The following is a 16,972-nucleotide window of genomic DNA, read 5'->3' as shown; positions in this document are numbered from 1 at the left end:
TTTTCAGCTTTTTCCTGGCACCTTTCCTAGCTAGGCATCTGTCACAGGTTGAGTTCTATTTTGATAGATTTTAAGAGCCCTCTGTATAGTCTTTGATGGTCACCTGCATGTCAGTGTAATAGTTGGTTGAACTCCATGGAGATTGAGTAGGGATGACCCCTGTCCAGACTCATCAATCCCCACACACGGTCCAAGGCTTTCCACTCCTGCTATGCCATAAGGATGGAATAAAATAGGGACTTAATCGTGGTTACAATTGTATGGTGCTGCATAAAGGAGAATAACTGGCAAATTATTAAACAGGCACTCACTTGGTAGCCTATTATGTGCACCTCACTGCTAGGACCTGTGGGGACAGAGGTTGCAGAGGGATATATTTAGGCTTCTTGTCAGGGAAAATTTCCTAACTTTGAAGTCTTTGACATTCCACTTTTTTCTGAATTCCATGCCTATCTATCACATACACACACACACACACACACACACACACACACACAGAGATTGATTATGCTCTATGGTAACATATTGCTTTGAATTCATTTCTCTTAGAGTATATTCTTGGTTGTTTTATATGACAATGATAACTCTTTTATATAGGCCTTTAAGGTTTATAGAATGTTTTCATTATAGTAAACTTTTCAGGGCAGCTACTGCATGTGTTATCCCCATTTTACAGATGAGACAATTGAGACTTCAAGATAAAGTGATTTATCCATATTTATTCAGCTGGTAAATATCAGAGTTGAGTTCTAAACTCAGGTACCTGACTCCAATTCCCCTGTTCTTCCTATTACAGCATGATGATTCTATTTTATAAGTGTACAAGGTGTAGAATAGAGGGGGAAAGAGTGATGTGTATGCATGTGTGTTTGCGTGTGAGTTTGTATATATATACACATATACATATGTGTGTGTGTATATGTGTATATATATACATATATACACATATACACACACACATACATATGCCATATTACAGCTGGGATAACTTCTTTTAAAAAAAAACAAGTTTTATTAATGTCTTTTGGTTTTCTTTTTTTTTGGCATCACACAGTTTCACAAAGTTTCCCTCCCTCCTCACCCTTCAGAGCCATCCCATATAACAAATAGCATTTATTGAAGACAAAAGAAGAAGAGAAAAAAATTGATCAATATATTGAAAAAGTTGAAAAATATGTGAAATGTACACACTTGTAGACCTCCTACCTCTGGAAAGGGGAGCAAGGGGAGTATTTTCTTATATCATCTTTCCAACTATGACTGTGCTTTATAATTCTACATCATTCTCTTTTGATTGTTTTGTGGTTATTCTTTGCACTCCCATTGTTGTAGTCATTCTGAATATTGCTTTCTTGACTCTGATGATTTCACTTTCTATAAGCTCATGTAGAACTTTTCATGTTTTTCTGTATTCTTCACATTTCTTATGGCACAGTAACATTCCATTATATTCATGTACCACAATTTGTTTAGCTTTTCTCCAGATTATGTGCATCTACTTTGTTTCCAATTCTTTGCTATCACAAAAAAAATGCTGCATAAATATTTTGATGTATAGGGGTACTTTGTTTCATCAGTGGGGTATAATTTCTTATATACACTCTGTATTTCCCATGGAACCTAGTGTAGGCCCCCGCACATATTAGTCACTCAGTAAATGTACATTGATTGAATTGAAATGAGGAAGAACAATTACTGGAAGGCAAGAATGAGCATACTGTTGTCATGGGCATGAAAAGACCTGCTTGTTGAAAGCAGGGATTTATGCTGAGAGGGGTTGGGAAACAAAGTTAGATAGTTAGGGTCAGTCCAAATTATGGAAGGTCTTAGAAGCTTGATATATCTGGTTAGGAAATGAGGAAGCATTAGAGTTTGGTAGCAAGGAAACAATGCTCTCAGGAAGATTCACCTAATAGTGTAATGAAGAGTGATTTAGAGAGGGTGTTTTAGTGATACAGAAATAAATGCTGAAATTAAGTTGGAAGGATTGGAAATAAGATATAAATATGAATTCTGCTATACAAGTAAATTCATTTTGAAAGAGAAGGGTAAATAACCTGAAGCTTTTAGTAAAAAGACTCACACCCTACCATTGCTAATCCAAAGAAACCTATACATTATATATTCCCAGGCCAGACAATACAAAGCAGGCTTCCCTGGTTAAGTGCAGTCAGTCTGTAGCCCCACTGGGCACAGACAGGCAGGACCTTGGACAAGGGCTTAGTGATTACAGGACCTTTGAATTTCTTAGCCCAGGCCTGCATATGGGAGCAGAGGGTAGCTGCTAGGGGCCAGCTAGGAACCACAAGGAAGCATGACTTCACAGACATTAGCACCCTAAAAAAAGGTCCCAGTTGTCCTATGCAAGTTGCTCAGCTCTTTGAGAGAAGAGAAAGATGCAAAAGTTATTTCAAAGAAAAGTTAACTAGCCATTAAATTAGTTTATTAACTTATTACACACATATATAAATTAATACGGAATATTCATGGAGTAACTACTATTTGACCAGTGCAGTATGAGATAGTGCGCGAATAAAAAATTAGATGGCACAGACTGTATCCTACAATAAATCCCTAATTAATTGACATGGTTTAAGGATCCCTATCTAATCAAGGAGACAAATCTAAACCATATTGATTAATAAGAGAGCAGAATCATGCATCTGCCACAGAGAATCTTTTGCCCATGTAACTTTGGACAAGTTATTCAGCCTCTCTGGTCTCAAATGGCATCTGTAAAATAAGCTGATTAGTCTATATGGTCTCTAAAGTCCCTTCCAGCTCCAAATTATATGGACTTACAAATACATGATACCATCAGATCAGGGGACTGGTGTCTAGTTCCTACTCTGTTGCAATGTACGCTACGATAGTGGAAGTATCTGCCACGGTCTTTCAATTTAGTCAATAATAATTAAAAATAATAAATTAAGGGTTGGGGTTGTGTTGTGAGTAGGGAAAGCTAGCACTGGAGTCAGATTGGGATTCAAGTTCTATCTCTGGCATATACTGGTCATGTGACCCTGGACAAGTCACTTAGAAGCAGCTAAGTGGCACAATGGAGAGGATGTTGGGTCCAAAGTCAAAAAGAATTGAATACAAATCCAGTCTCACACAATTTCTAGCTGTGTGACCCTGGGCAAGTCATGTGACCTCTGTTTGCCTCAATTTTCTCATCCATAAAATGGTAATAATAATAGCACCTACTTTGCAGGGTCATTGTAAGGATAGGATGAGATGGTATTTATAAAATGCTTAGCACAATGCCTGGCACTTGGAAGACATTATATAAATGTTTGTGCCCTTCTCTTACCTCCCACTTAACCTCTCAGGGCTCCAGGCAATTTTCTTTATTAATATTGTTTTTATAAACTTCATTTTATTGTTTTTATAGGCATTCATTTTATTTCCTTCTCACTATCTCATCAAAAGAAAACAAAATCCTTGTAATGAATATGCATGATCAATCAAAATAAATTTCTTCATTGGCCATATCCAAAATTCACTAATTATGCAGCTTGAGTTCCTCACCTCTCTGTTGGTGGTGGGTAGCATGTTTAAATGAATTACATCTTTAGGTTCTGGTGGAAGTGACAGTGTGAATGCCCAACCTCTATCAGTTTTTTTTTAATTTTTTAAATTCATTTTTATTCCAAACTTAACAAATACCAAATAAAATGGACCTTTCCTTATCTATAGTAGGTAAGAAAAAAAGATTGTATATGACACTGCAGATCTCCATTATGTATAATTTACTATTTTTTAAATGTACAAATTCAATATGTACTTTTCAAAATTATTTTGTTTGCCTGTGTTTCCTTCTGTTCTCTTCTCTGCATTTCTTTTGAAGATGTCCAATGACCCTCTTTTATTTCCCTTCTTTTTCTTCTTTTGGTGTTTTTGTTTTTGTTTTTTGTTATTCTATCCCTATTCTCCCTTGCTGTCCTACTTCTTAAGAAAGAACGAATGAAGGAGAGAAAGGAAGGAAGAAAGGAAGGAGGGAGGGAAGGAAGGAGGGAGGGAAGGAAGGAAGGAAGGAAGGAAGGAAGGAAGGAAGGAAGGAAGGAAGGAAGGAAGGAAGGGAAGGGAAGGGAAGGGAAGGGAAGGGAAGGGAAGGGAAGGAAGGGAAGGGAAGGGAAGGAAAGGAAAGGAAAGGAAAGGAAAGGAAGGTAGAACTTTTAACAAATATGCATATTCAAGCAAAATGGATTCTCATATGGCCATATTCAAATGTGCTTGTTTTTTGTTGTTGTTTTTTCTGCATATTGAGTCTGAAGGTTGGTATTTGATTCTTTTTTTTTTTTCAGGCAATTGGGGTTAAGTGACTTGCCCAGGGTCACACAGCTAGTAAGTGTCAAGTGCTTGGTCTGAGGCCAGATTTGAACCCAGGTCTTCCTGACTTCAGGGCCGATGTGCTATCCACTGCGCCACCTAGCTTTCACTTGATTCTTTATCAGTCTTCTGGAATGACACATAGTTATTACATTGATGAGAGTTCCCAAGTCTTTTGAAGTTGTTAATTGTTCAACCAGTTCTATCCATTTCACTCTACATCGTTTCATAAAAGCCTTCCTGTGTTTATCTGAAATCATTAATTTCATTATGTCTTATAGCACAATAATATTCCATTACATTCATATGCTATAATTTGTTCAGTTTCCCCCCAATTAGTTAGCATCCTCTTTGTTTCTAGTTCTTTATTACTGTGAAAAGAGCTATTATAAATGTTTTTGTACATATGGGTCCTCTTTTTTTCTTTTTTAATCTCTTCACGTTATAGGCCTAGTAGTAGTCCTAGACAATTCTTTAAGACTATAAGTTACATAGAAATTTCCAATTTGAATTGGTAGAGATAATTTCCTCACTGAGATTTTTCTCTGGCAATGAAATCATAGGTCCAAACCAAATACAATACATAAATGTGTGCCATTCTGAAAAAGCAAAAACAAAAACAAAAACATGAGTAGGGTCATATGTTAAACACTGAAATATAGGAGATAAAAATTACATAATCCTTTTTAAAAAAATCATAATCCAGTTTCAATGTTAGACTTGCGAACAAATAACTACAGTACATAGTAGAATGCAACAAGTTTATTGGAATTCAATAGAAAGGGATAATAAATTTGGGGAGAGAATAATCATTTGTAATTGGGGTGGGGAGATGAGGAAAGGCTTCAGAAAAGAGGTGGGCCTTAAAAAAAATGAAAGATGGCAAAGATTCAGATTGCAAAGATCAAGATTGTAGAGAATCCATTCTAAGTATGAGTGTGTCCTGCACAAATGCACAGAGATTAGAGAGTATTGGAAATAATCAGCTAATTGCTAGTATTTTTGCTTAGTAAGCAGGTAAAATATGTGACAGGGAATAGTATTTAAAAAAACTGGAAAGGTTTGTTTGGAGCCTTAAATGACAAGATAAAGAATTTACTCTTGATTGGACAGACAACAAAGAAATCTTGAAGGTTCTTCAGCAAAGTGGCAGATGCAATCACTTCTGTAGATTAGGAGGATTATTTTGGTAGTAGTGTGAAGAATGTATTTCAGGAGAAGAATGCAGGCAAAAGAATTAGCTAAGAAGCCATTATAATAACCCAAATGGAGATGGATGGTAGAAATGTTTTGAAGCTAGAATGGACAAGATTTGGCAACTGATTTGATGGGGAAGGGGAGTGATTAAGGTGAGAAGAAGAAGAAGGACAAGGGAATAGATAAAGATAACTCCAAAGTTCAAGCTTGGGTGACTGGGAGGTGAGGGAATGCAAAAGTTAGGTGAAGGGGCAGGTTTGGGAGGAAGATATTTTGGACAAGTAGAGTTTGAGAGACTGATGGGATGCATTCTAAAGATAGATCAACAGTCCTTTTGTGGTTCAGTTTCACTGAGAATGAAATGGTATAACATGTTGGCAAGTACTTGGAAAAGATCTTATATACCTGGAAGATAAAATAAAAGTCATTTGTATAAGTCTTTCATTAATTCATTCAATAAGCATTTATTAAGACTTTTGCAATTGGTACTGAAAGGCATACCAAAATGAGTTTACAGTCTAAGAAGCAAAAATATAGATTAATTAAAATATATGGTATTATGAAACAACAAAAAACATAGTGTTTTAAGGTTTGCAAAGCACTTTACAAATATTTCATTTGATATTCACAACAGCCCTGGGAGGTAGGTACTGTTATTATCCCCATTTTACAGATGAAGAACTGAGACAGGCAAAGATTAAGTGACTTGCCCACAGTTGCACAGTCAGTAAATATCTGAGGCAGAATTCAAACCTAGGTCTTCCTAATGCTAATTCTAGCTCTCTGTTCATAATTCCACCCTCTCTTCTAAGTTTAGAAAGCTATAAAACAAGACTCTATGTGAAGTCCAAGAGGAAAGACCAGAACAGCTTTTCCAAGGAGACAGCATTTGAGCTGAATGTTACAAGATATGTAGGAATTCAACAGGGAAGAAAAACATGGGAGGCATGCCAGATAAAGGAAAGAGCATGAGCAAAGGCATGGAGGTTGAGGTGGGGGCACATCGCCTATTCCTGGAGTAGAGAGTAATTCAGTTTGACTGGAGAGTAGGTATTGTGAAGGCAAATAAAATGAGATAAAGATGGAAAAAGGTGGATTGGTGCCACATTGGGCAGGGCCTTGAATTACAAAGATGTGTAAATTTCATTGAGTTAATTACAGGAATCTGAGACACCTGTTCATTTTGTTACCCTTTGAATGACACCAATAACATGCTATTTACCATATAACCTGACTTCTATTCACCATAGAATCATGGTCTGATAGAGCTGAATAGGTCTTTTTTCCCCCTGTGATTTTGTCAGTATAGGAAAATCCAATGTAGAAATTCCATCCATCAAAACAGATCAGCCACTCTATTAATTTACAGTCATGTAAGATTGCTTGAGTGCACTTAGAATTTGTTACATACTTGTGATCACATATTCAGTTTGTGTCAGAGGAAGGACTTGAACACATGTCTTCTTGACTCTGGTGCCAGCTCCCTATCTGCTACACCATAGTGCCACTCCCTTAAGAGATCTTAAAGATAACTAAATCCAGTTTGTAACCTCTAATTTTATTGATAAGAAAACTGAGGAGGCTTATAGAGTATAATTCTTTTGAACAAGATCACACTATTAGCAGGAAAGTTGTGACAAGACAGAATAGAGTTCTGACTCCATGACTGGGATTTTATTCCATCGTATAATGTTTTTTTTTCTTTTTTTAAGGAATAGCACATGCATGTATGTGCCCTTAATTCTTTTTGCAATATGTGTTAGTATCATGTAAATCTTGGAGAACAAAATAAGGAATAAGTTACTGGAAAGAACCACTTTATGTAGGATGCACAAAGTAGTCCTTTGAGTTGAAAAGCCATTTGAGATAACTATATCCTCAGCTAATAAATTTGTAGGGATTTTAAAACCTAAAATATGTCTTGACTTGCCAAATGCAAACAGCTGACCTCAATGCTCCACCCTAACAAGCTCATGCTGAATTACTGAATTATGGACAACTCTTTGGCAGTACTCAAGTAAGGTCCCAGACGGTTTCAATCTGACTCCTCATTTATCAATTGTTAATGTATCCTCGCAGCATCAGAATATTATGAGTTCAGATAAGAATTTGCTTAGAACATCTAAATTGTTGGATTCAAAGTGAACATACTCTCTCTTTCATCAGCTAAAGAAACATATGACTCAATAGTTAAGATTTCTATCGAATTGTAGAATTCATTTCTTGAAAATGTCCAGACAGAGGTATGTCATAGTCAGCTCAAACTGAGAGCTGATCATTAAATTTTCAGTATGAGCATTCACATTAAGTAAATTGACAAAAGCTACAAGTGAAGGCTTGATTTATCATTTTGTTGATTGCTAAGACTTAAGAAAGTCTGGGGAAAATAGCTGGAAAGAACTATCAATAGGATAGATTAAACTTAAAAGTGGTATGCATTTTTCTCAGTGAGCCAGTTGTTGAACATTTGTCCAGAATACTACTTTATTCAGATCTAAAAGCAATGAAACCTTATCCCTGCTGTCATTCATTTATTCAATGAAGATTCATTGGATGGATGAATGGGTGGATGGATGATGGATGGATGGATGGATGATGGATGGATGGATGGATGGAAAAGTATTTATTGAATATGTGCTATATGCCAAGCTCTGTGCTAAATGCTGGGGATATAAATAGAAAAAGTGAGACAATCCCTGCTCTCAAGTAGCTCACGTGCTAACTAGGAAAGACAACACATAAAAGTTCATCTGCATGGTGAATAGAAAGTTCTGGAATTCCTGAGGCCGCAGCAGTGGTGCAGATGGTAAGATACACAAGTCCTTAGATGGAATGGCAGTGTCAGGGAAATTCATGGCAGAAGCAGGGCGTATGCAAGGCCTGGGGCACTTTGTGAAGCAATTGCAGGGGAGATGGTAACATGCGGTATTTTCCCATTTCATCTGAAGGAATAGAGTTGTCGACTTCCATTTCAACAAAGGAGAAATTGAAGGAAGAAGGATGCCTGAAGTGATAGCTGATCTTCCAGCTACCCAACATTCCCACATGAGTTCTGGGGAAAACCAAGTACTAGGTTCTGAAGAAAATACAAATATAAATGAAACATATTGCCTGCTCTCATAGGCCTCACCATCCAAGAGGGCTGTACACATGTTCACAGACAAACATAGTACAAATTCCGTTATGTTGTGAGAGGCAATATGATATAGTGGATGGAGAACTAGCCTCAGAACCAATAAGTACAGGTCCAGCCTCTGACACTACAGGCTATGTCAGGCCTGCACAACATGCGGCCCACAGGCTGCTTGTGGCCCACCAAAGGATTTCCGGTGGCCTATGAAAAATGTAGAGAATGTGAAAGAAAGTCAAGATGTAACGAGCGCTTTTTTCACGCCCCACTTAACCTGCTTTACACTAGCCACTATTCTGTCCGTTGTGTAACTCGGCAGGTGAGTTGCCACTCTGTACTGTTTGTTACATGACCTGCAGCAACCAACTATTGTAAGTCTGTCTCTAGTCTGAGAGGAGCAAGAGGCATATCTCTTCTCTGTGTTTTTGGCACTACTGGCATTGAACAGGAACAAAGTAAGCGCAGCCCCACACCAATGTAGTAGACACCCACTATGTGATGAGTGGCAACAGTGTCAGAGGTTCTTCCTCTCCCTCGCTGTGCAGCCACCCTCCTCATTAGATGAGCATCTGGCTCTCTCTCCAAGGTTAGGCACTCAGCTCAGTATTTATCCGTATGTGAGCAGTTGCTGTGGAGATTTGTTTGGTTCTAACATTAAAGTTTTGGGATGACTTTGCAAAATGGCTGAGAAAAAGAAATGGAAGATCGAATCAGAACACAGTGTTTAATCTGGAGCCGACAAATGGATACTTGTTTACTTACATGAGAGACAACGAATTGTGCCTAATTTGCTGAGAAGTAATAGCTGTTTCGAAGGAATATAATTTTTCTCACCATTTTGAAAGCAAATTGGACACCAATGAAAAACAAATTAAATCATCCAAATTGTTGAAAAATCTCAGTGGGGAACAATGGTTTTTCAAGAAAGCAAACTCAAAATCAGGAGGCTACTAAGTTAGTGTTTAGATTTCTCAAGAAATTGACTTTAAACATGATCCCAGAGTACGATAAACTGATTGCTGACAAGAAGTATAATACATCCCATTAACTAAATAAATAAGAAAACCTGAAAAATGTATTAAAACTTGTACCACTTAGCAAAGTATTTTTTAACATTAATGTGATTTCATGATAAATATTGAGTAATAAGTATTGATATTAATTTAAAATTTCCTTTTTTTTGGCTAGGCTAAGTGACTTGCCCAGGGTCACACAGCTAGTAAGTGTTATGTGTCTGAGGCCGGATTTTAACTGAGGTCCTCCTGAATCCAGGGCCCATGCTCTATCCACTGCACCACCTAGCTGCCCCATAATTTCCCTTTTTTAATATGTCATTTGGGAAATAGCTTAAACATTAATCATATCTTTACTTGGAAAGTGAGCCGCTAAAAACCTACCTACAGCCTGAAGAAGGTTAGCCTATTTTTATTGGACCCTACCTGTTGCCAAGTTGTGCAGGTCTGGGCTATGTGATTAATCTCTCAATGCTCTAGATTAGAGGAATCCAGCTCAGATGGAAATGGATCTTTGCCAACAGCATATTGACTTAGAAAAACCACAAATTAATATTATCTATATTATTTTGTGTTTATATTTATTTCATTAAATATTTCATGATTATATTTTAATCTACTTCCAGTAATACTAGGAATTATATCTCTGTTCTAAGCAACTCCTAAGACTATAACTTTCAGAAAAGGTACTGACTGGAATTAATAGAGGGAATCTCCTCATCTGGGAATTCCCTATACCCTTGAGGGCACATGTGGCCGTCTAGGCCCTCAAGTCATGGCCCTTTGAACAAATAGATTTCTGTGAAGCTTGGATTCAGTCAAACGGCTGCACCTGAGGACCTAGAGGGCCACATGCAGCCTCAAGGCTGCAGGTTCCCTCACCCTGCCCTATATCAAGAGAGTCATAGGTCTAATCCCTATCCCTATTCTGCAATATGTTAGACAAATTTAAACTTGTAGAAACTTTGTAGAAATTTTGTGTAGTTAACTGGGAACTGGTCTTGGAGTCATGTAGATTAAGAGGAGTGGTGTTCTAATTTCTTTTTATTTTAGAATTGCATTATATTCTTAAAAATTATTGAGGATCCCTTTATATTATTGAAAATTATTGATAATCCCAAAAAACCTTTGTTTCTGTTGGCCACATTTATGGAAATTTACTATATTTGAAATTTAAACTGATATGTTTTTTAAATATTCATTTTAATTCCTTTAAAACTAACAATAATAGTAAATTCATTCCATGTTAACAACATATTTTATGAAAAATAACTATATTTTCCAAAACAAAAATTAGTGAGAAGGATGATGCTGTTTTACATATTTCTGCAAATCTCTTTATATGATTGTAATAGAAAACAGCTGGATTCTCCTATCAACTTTTGTAATCAATCTGTTGTGATATGTTATTTTGTTTGAAGTATATGAAGAAAATCTGACTTCATGTAGATATGTAGTTGGAAAAGGGAGTTGTTATTTTGACCTTGTAGATCCCCTGAAAGTGCCTTGGGAATCCCAGTTTTTTATAGACCAAACTTTGAGAACCACTATTCTAGACTCAAGTTCTGCTTAGAGTAGAACTGGCTGTGTGATACTGGGCAAAGCCCTTAACTTCTCAGTGCCCCCAGACAACATTGTAAGATTAGAACTTGCAAAACCTGTGCTGATCTGCCATTTAGTAGACTGAAAGATTTTCCACCCTGAGAGCTCCTGATGAAATCATAAATCTAGAGGAACCTCCATCAAAAAATAAACAAATAATTTTAGCCCTAGTTTAGAGCACTTACTATGTCATTCTTCAGGAATTGACACATGACTATTTGATCATGCCATAGTACAGTACAGATGCCCAGAGTAAGTGGGCAATAGTGCAGTATCGACAAATGAGGATCCAGATGTTCCAAAGGGATGCTTCTTAAATTTCAGCTTCATAATTAAAAGCAGAGTGTCCAAAACAATGGAGCCAATGGTCCTGCCATGCTCTGTTTTGAAGTGGCCAAATCTGGAGTCTTATATTTCATTCTAGATAGCAAATCTGGGGAAATGACCTTGACAAGCTGAAGTGAACTGACCAGAGCCACCCAGATGGTGAGAGGAGTATTCAAAGATCATTTCCTGATTTCCCAGTTAGTGCTCTCCCTTCTCAAATCACCATGTATTCTGCACACAAATTATACTTCTACCTAAGAATCACTGCTGTAGAACTAGAAAAGACCTCAAAAGTCCTCCTTCCCTCATTTGACAGATAAAATTAAGTCCCAGAGAGATTTAAGTGACTTCCAAGATCACACAGATAGTAAGAATTGGGAGATAGGATTTGAACCTAAATCCTCTGACCTTAAAGTCAGTGTTCTTTCCAGTGTACTATGCTGAGAATATATGTAATTCTGTGGTCCTGATGAAAAACAGGATGACTTTTGTCTTCATGTCTCAAAACCCCAGGATACTGCTTTGTACATAGTAGGTGCTTTAAAATGCTTGAATAAAATTAATAATGTACATAAAAGCATTTTGCAAACCTTTAATATACTCTAAAAATGTTGGGCTATGGGAACCTACACTTGTAGACACCATAGTTGAAAGAAGCTATGACATGCACAGCCACATTGCCCAGGGTCCCTCTTTTCTGTATCTATTTTATTACCCTGTTTCCCATGGGATTTAATAACAGGGATGGGGAGGAGGAATTTCCACAGAATCTATTATAAAGAAGGTAAGATAATGGCTAGTGGTCATTCTTCTCACTCCCAATATTTGTCTTGTGCATTTATTCTATTTCCTGCTCCCAATGATGCTATTTTGTGTCTGTGGAAGCAGCTATTCTCTGTATCACCTCAGGGCATTCTTTTTCTCATCCAAATATGCAAACTTCCCCTCCTGGCTAGGTTTCCAAACAGGAACAAACTCGTTTCCTTTTTGATATTTTCCCCCATCTACATTAAAAACAGTAATTTGACTTCACACAGCTCCAGTCATTTAAAGTGTAGTGGACTTGAGATAGGAGAGCAATTTCCATTCACAGCATAATGCAATGGAAATGATTAGAGGCAAATGAGATTTCAATTGTTTTCAATTGTTTTTATGTTTTTTAGAGCTTTCTTTCTGAAGTTCTCATGTGTTATTGGCTGAACACTAAGAGATGCAGATAGCCTGGCATCCCCTCAAAGATAACACCAGTATCATTCAGCAAAACTTGGAAACAAGGATGCAGGTGCCTTTCCTGCATCCCAGACAGGCACAGCAAGGCCTTTACACTGCAATGCACCCACTGCAAAGTATGACTCCCCCTGCAAAGGTGAGAAGATCCCTCAGGGAGAGTTCCATCTATTGAAGTTAAAAATAATGTCGACAGCCTCATTAATGGGAAATTCTTAGCAGGCAACAAAATAAATTGAATTCCATCTCAAACAAGTTCATTTTTACTTCAGGGTTAACCCTTGGAGAGAATGAATCAGGGGGATCAGAGTTGGAAAGGACCTGAAAAACCATCAAAGCTAAATTGCTTGTTTTAAAGGGCTATAAAGGTTAAGTAAAATAACCGAGGTCACACAGATATTTAATGGTAGAGTCTGAGCTGTACAAAAAGCGTGAGTTTAACTGGTTTCAGTTAAAGGCTTTTAGGGGCATGTGATATGAGTTTGAAGCCTTAGCTCTGTGCAGGTGGTCCAGTTCTTCCAGCCCCATCATTTTTAGACTTCCTATGTCTTCTGTTGTCCTCATTATATTCCATGAAATCTACAAGAAAATGGGCTCAGCTATGCCCCCTAGGTGGAGAGGTCACTATTCTGTTCCTTCATTCTGTTCCCCTTTATTGACTTCTACAGAATTCACAGGGTGATTACAAAATAAAAGCAATCTAAAAACTTAATTTTTTAAGAAAAAAAGACCTATTAATTCTCTTAGTGACAGGGATAAATAAAGAAAGGATTATGTAATGGAAGGAATATTGAAAGAATTTGGAATCAAATGATCGAGTTCAAGTGACCTTGAAATCTCTTACCCTTTTTGTGCCTCAGTTTCCTAATTTGAATGTAGTGCTGTTTTGCTGTTGCCAAGGAGACCAAGATGTTTAAGAGAATGTTTGTTAGTTTCAACCAGAAATTTTCATTGTTCCCCTTTTCAACACCCAAAAAGGTTTCCCTGACTGAGTAACTAGAAGGCCAGACTCACAGACTTGACTGAAAGGCTTTTTCCTTCTCATTTTAGATTTGTATTGAAGACAAAATAAGAAGACAAGAAAAGAGAAGGAAGGACGATGGGAGGGTATAGCAAAAAATAAGAGTTGCAGAATAAGTGGACCAGTGGATAGAAAACTGGTACTGAAGTCAGGAAGACCTGAGTTTAAATCCACCATGAAACACTTAGCAGCTATGTGACTTTGGGCAAGTCATTTCACCACTGCTTGTTTCCTCATCTGTAAAATGGGGATAATAATAGCATCTACCTCCCAAGGTTGTTGTGAGGACCACATGAGGAAAAAAAAAGCATTTAGCATAGTGCCTGCCATGTAATAAGCAGTATATAAGTGTTAGTTGTTGTTGTTGTTGTTGTTATCAGTCTAAATCAATTTACCAATTATCAAGTTATTGTTATCAATCTATATGTGCCACTGTTAAGATCAAGAGGAGAGGGCAATAGGAAAGCACCCAAAAGGGGGCAAGAAATAGATTTAAAACTGAATTATTTTCCCAGAGTTTACTCTCTAGCTGGGGGCTTAGAGCTATAGAAGAAAAAGTTTTTGATTCATTTTTTAATACTCAAGATCAGAAAAGTATTATTTATATTGTGATTGCCTAGCAATGAGGTAGCAGTAGTGAAAGCTCTAGCTAGATGGGGCTCAGTCATCTTCAAATGCTTAATGTGAGGGAAAATTCTCTTCCAAAGGGGACCCAAAGAAGTGAGTTAGAAAGTGTGATTGATAGTACTACCAACCTGTTCATTAATGCAGCATGGATATTTATCACCCCACCATTGCTAACTGTAAAATGAAATGATTAGATTAAGATCCAAGATCACTTCCAGCTCTAAATACTATGACACTATGAATATTTCTTTCTACATATGCTACATGCAGTTTTGAATTAAACAACTAATCCTATTATCTAAATAATCCAAGCCAAAAACTCATAGTCCCATAGAATATACGAAGTGAGTGAAGTATGTGACTAACATCTACTTTCTATAAACAAAAGAAATGTTACATACCAAAGCTCTCACCAGCTCACATGGACAGAAACTTAAAACTGGATCCAGTCGTTATTTGTGGTGTTGTTTGGTCAGTTAATTATGTCCAACTCTTCATGACCCTACTTAAGGCTTTCTTGGCAAAGATACTGTAGTGGTTTGCCATTTCCTTCTCCAGCTCATTTTAAAAAGAAAGAAACTGACAAGGTTAAGTGACATGTCCAAGATCAAACAGCTAAGTAAGTGTCTGAGGCCAGATTTTAACTCAGGTCCTCCTGATCAGTGATTTATGCCTCCTGTTCTCTTTAACATAGATTGACAAACTTCAACAAGCTCAACAAACAGATGTGCTAATGACTTTACATTCTGCCTGGAAGTTGAAAGTTAAATATCAGAACATGAAAGATTTTGTGGAACTGCTGGATATTATTACATTTCACCCTAGTTGTGAACTGTCCAAACAATGCCAGTTCCCTATCTTCTGGCAAAGCAAGCTAGGATCTGGGTTCCTTTGCAGAAGTCAAGTCCACATGAGGGTACTGATGGAACCAGTGTCTCTGAACTTTCAAACTCACTCATGTGTCCAGTCTAATGCTCGACACATCCATCTCAGGATTGCTGTTTACTTGCCTGTGATTAGGCAAAGATACACAAAACAGAGGAGGCCACCAGAGACCTCAACCTCATCTAGCTGAGTCTCCCTGTTCTAGTTGCCACATGAAAGTGGTTATCAGAGAGCTGGGATAGGGAAAAGACCATCAGCCACTCTCCCCAACTAACCAACAAGAAGCTTGAAGTATATTAACATGTTCTACAAATGGGAAGAGAAAAAAAAGATACATAAGAGAGGATCATTGCTGTTACAAGGATTATTTTCGTCTTGATTTCCTCTTACTAATTTTTATTATTTGGGGGGAAGTCAGAACTGTTTCTCCTGGTTAAGAGGTTATTGAGCTGGCTGAGAGCTGTCCCATGGGATGTGAAAGATTACTTAAACATTCCTCATATAAGAAGCCAAAAAGTGAGTTAAGGCTCCCCAAGTATTTGACCTGGGGATGGTTGTTGTCCCTTGTGATTGAAAAGGACCAAAATGATATCACTATGTCAGGGTCAATGTATAGTGAGTCCACCTGTGGCTGATCTGACCAATTTGAGCTCGAAAGGCTCTATTACCATTCAGGCACAAAGAGTCCGTATGAGCATGTGGAATGGAGATATCCTAAATTTGTCCATCTTTTGTTTCTTTTGAGCTACTGCCATTCTGCTTTGCTCATAGAGCACAGCACTTCCAGTTATGTGGGTATACCATACTGGACAGTCCTGTGCCAGTGTCTCCCACATCTCCCATTTGATTCCAAAGTTCTTCAGAGAGATCTTGAAAGTGTCCTTGCAATTTGACTTGAGGAAGGATTTATCTGACATCAACTCTGCGGGCATGTAAATCTCTCCTCTCAATCAACTCATTATGAACCCTCTAAATGTAATTTAATCTGTAATCTGACTCAGTTTGCCATTAGAATCTGTTGAATGAGGTTTGTTCCCTTACTAGATGACAAGATTATGACTTGAACTAACTAAATTTGTTCAACTTTTATGATGTTGAGGGAAGCATGGGATTATGAATCTGTTTTTCAAAACTTTTAGAGTCTAAAAGAATGTATGACTTTGCAAAATATAAAATAATTACTTCTCTGTCATTCTGATATAATTTTGTCTATACAACGCATCTTTAGAATCCTAATTTTTTTCAGGATTTTTTTAACCTCCTGCATCTATATTTAAGCATAATAAAACCTAGGTTTTTGCGTCTATAATTTCTACATCATGTTAGATACTTTTTTCAGCAGCAGTAACCTGCTACATGAACTCAAAGAAAAGATATTTGTCTCATAACACTACCTTTTAAAAGTCTACAAGCATTAGCTCTCCCTTCTTAGGGACTAATAAGGAGATTGTTTTGTCAATTTTCCCAAAAAGGTTATCATCCCCAAAAGCTCCTTATCCCTGCATACGTGGCTGACCAGAAGTATCTAAGGGCTTGTCATCTTAAAAACACCTCCAAGGGCTGAGCTATCACTTATGCTTGGCCAATATAAGACAGGGAAGGTCTGCAAAC

At 37.3% G+C, this 16,972-nt stretch overlaps 1 long non-coding RNA gene across 1 annotated transcript in view; it reads left to right on the top strand.

Moving 5' to 3' along the window:
* The window catches only part of LOC110216074 (uncharacterized), a 68,357-nt gene extending 51,804 nt beyond the window's left edge, over positions 1-16,553 (top strand). Inside the window, exons 2-3 of the long non-coding RNA XR_002326685.2 lie at positions 12,765-12,967; positions 13,879-16,553. This is a non-coding gene — a long non-coding RNA (uncharacterized LOC110216074). The remainder of the gene's footprint in view (positions 1-12,764; positions 12,968-13,878) is intronic.
* The last annotated feature ends 419 nt before the right edge of the window (positions 16,554-16,972 follow it).

Source organism: Phascolarctos cinereus, unplaced genomic scaffold (assembly GCF_003287225.1).
Source record: "Phascolarctos cinereus isolate Bilbo 61053 unplaced genomic scaffold, phaCin_HiC Scaffold_4;HRSCAF=312, whole genome shotgun sequence".
In the NCBI taxonomy this organism is placed as follows: domain Eukaryota; kingdom Metazoa; phylum Chordata; class Mammalia; order Diprotodontia; family Phascolarctidae; genus Phascolarctos; species Phascolarctos cinereus.
This window is presented reverse-complemented; position numbering and strand designations above follow the sequence as displayed.